Below are 3,140 nucleotides of genomic sequence, written 5' to 3'. Positions count from 1 at the left end.
TTTCCCTGATGAAGACCTAGGGTTGCTCTTAACTAAGAAAACTCGTACCACATTTCATTACAATTTACTCGGTTGCTAAATGCTTTCTCAAGCTACATCAAACTTGTGATGGTCCTTGACAATTATGCTAAATGCAGAATTGAACAAAAGTTAGAAGCAATGAACATTTACTAGTTTAACTTAGAGTGTGTATGACCTTTATAATAAGTACAATATGTCTTTCAGTGTTGGTAGTATATGTGTGTGGAAACGACCATTCTATTTCTTAACGTCAAGCTATTACATGTGGGTATATACATTGACACATACATCATATATGCATACATGTATGTACATTTATACTTTAAACACATATTATGACTTGTCTATGTCTACTTTACATATATATATTATAGAAGTTGCTAAATATCTTTAATATATTATTTATTATTAAAGCTACTTATGTCAAAAACTGCTCTAAAATAGGCAGATGTTCTTGAACTCAGCCAGTAAGCATCATTCTGAATTACTGAGAATAGTTGAATACAAAACCTAATTAATTAATGCTGGCACAGTTATGTTACTATGTACCAATCAAATAAGACTGAATCTACATCAAGAGTTTAATAAGACTTTGACTATAAAGAAAATTTGACTTTTAATACAAAGAGAAAATGAACTCAAATGTCCAAATGACATATACAAAGGAAACAAATGAAATCCTTCCATTTTTTTGTGTCACAAATGTTTGCTTCTGAGTCTTTCAAGCATATCTCAGGCACATATTTGTTTGTTTTTCTCTTCATTTTAAGTTCAACTTCTCTAGAGACATTGTAATTATGTGGCATATAACTGCTAATCCATCAACTTTTTAAAGACAGATTTCAAATTTTAAATTATTTCTAATTTTGCTTTTCCTTGATTTTTCTTGAACCAAAAATCTCAATAGTCATTTGCTATCTGTAATCTATAATTCATAGACTGAGATTGAACACCATGCCTAATTCAAACTTGGTATTCTAAAGCTATTTCTGATGTAGCACATCGGCTAAAACTGTGATGGTCTTTTTCACTGAGGAAGAAATACTTCATTATCCTGTAGGTAATGAAACCCTTGAACACACACACTCAGATACCCAACAATGCCTTAATACCATGTTTTTGAGATATAATCATGTTTATTCTGATCATTTGAGAGTTATTCCAGCTAATGTACCTAATCAAATATTGGTGCAAGTCATCTAGAGCTAGCTCTCTGACAAATCCTTCCCGATGCTTTTTTGTTAACAGAACTATTAAAAGCTATCTATATTGTTCCTCTTGAAACGCTTACTTTCACTATGGATACGTATTAGTCAATTTTACCTAAGCTCATATGTTTAGATGATGAAAAGATTTCAGCATGACAAGAAAACCACATGATTCACCCCCAAAAAAATGAAGCAGGAAATTAAACCTGAATCTTTCTTTAGTTTTATTATTTGCAACATCCTTATCATCACCTCTTGTTTCTCTAAACTAAAGGGTACAAGACAAAAAAAGATAAACTGGATGTAAGAAAACTGAAGTCCCATGAACTGCTCAGGTATCTTACCAAAAAAGCTAACTGGAAAGATTTTCACCTCCAAAAAGCTACCAAAAGTGAGAATAGTTTTAATATCTTTGGAAGTACCTACATTAAGAAATAAGAAAAATGAGTAAAATATTATAACAGAGGTAGTCACACCCCGAAAAGGTTAGGATGATAACATATTATCAATGTAGTGGTTTAAATATACATCTATGAATATTATATTCACAGCTATGTAAAATTATACTTAAATATTTTCTTCCATACTCGCAGCCCTGTACACATCATACATATTTGATTATCATCCTCATTTGTGATCTAACTTAACTCTTCATAAGGTTAACAGAAGGAAGTGAAAAAGTCTTCCTTAGTTCAACTCCGAAGGTTTCTACTATTCAAGAATTATGTCAGTGTCAAATTTTAATGTCTTTATTTTTGTTTTGTTTTGTTTTTTTAATGTCTTTATTTTATAACATTGATGATTAGGATGCTAAACTCACAATACATAATAAAACTAAACCACTTAGCTTACCCTACCCTGTTCAGAACTAGCCATACTGATTATCTAGGTTGTCACAGAGGCTAGGATTATAGCCCCTACATTTTCTTATTTATAGCAGAATAATAAAAAAAAAAAAGCAAGAGATTGGGAGACAGAGTATATCACTGATCTACAATTCCTCACTTTAAAAAAAAATTTAATTTTACTTCTTGATTCTGTAAGTTCACCTTCTAATCACTTTGGGCTTTAGTCCTTTGATTTCTTGGCAAGTATGTTTAGTTTTCTTTATTTCTTTTTTTGTTTTTCTTCTTTCCTTCCTTTCTTTCTTTCTTCCTCATTTTTGGTTAAAAAGAAAAAGGAAAAACAAAAAACCCTCTACCATATAAAAATGAATACCTAAATAGAATTCAACTATAATCAGAAAAATAAGTTATTCCATAATATGTTAAAAGTGTTTTTTCATTTTGTTTTGTTTTGTTTTTTTTAATTAACATAAGTCCAAATTATTTGGCTAGAACTCATTGAGCATTTAGAAAATGCAAAAACAAACTGAAAATCAGTATTTTCTTCCCAGTGAGAGTTCAGATAAGAAATGTCACCTACCTATACTTCTATAAGACCCAATACATTAATTTTAGTGATACATTTAAGGACAGAATTGACTTTTCTTCAAGGGCTAAAATGGTCTCAGAAGACATTTGATACAATAATTATGATAATCTAGTTCCTACTAAATGATATAAATTCTAAAATATACCTATAAAGTTATTGGTTACTTTGGAGATATAAAAGTAAATTAAATGTCATGTAAATATAGAAAAAGATCAACTTCCATAATCTGAAGTTATTAATTGCCAAAGGGATCTCAGTAACATCATATGTGAAATATTAAGTTTTCCCATTTCCTTTCTTTCAAGGATTTCATCTGGTGCTTTCCATTCAAAGGAACATGATTGAAATTATTAATCACAGTTATTTTTTTCCAAAAAATTAAATTATACAATATGAAAAATCCAATTTTTATAACTGTTCAGCTCTCTCCATCCCCCAAGTTACACTGGTAAATATAATTTATGACTGGAAAGCAGG

The 3,140-nt window shown here is 29.9% G+C and overlaps 1 protein-coding gene across 1 annotated transcript in view; it reads right to left on the bottom strand.

The window, feature by feature from the left end:
• The window catches only part of ARHGAP15 (Rho GTPase activating protein 15), a 596,184-nt gene that overhangs the window by 491,679 nt on the left and 101,365 nt on the right, over positions 1 to 3,140 (bottom strand). The window lies entirely within an intron of this gene.

This window comes from Lipotes vexillifer, unplaced genomic scaffold, assembly GCF_000442215.2.
Source record: "Lipotes vexillifer unplaced genomic scaffold, Lipotes_vexillifer_v1.1 scaffold265, whole genome shotgun sequence".
NCBI lineage: Eukaryota > Metazoa > Chordata > Mammalia > Artiodactyla > Lipotidae > Lipotes > Lipotes vexillifer.
Note: the sequence above shows the minus strand (reverse complement) of the source record. Positions and strands in the feature narration are given on the sequence as shown.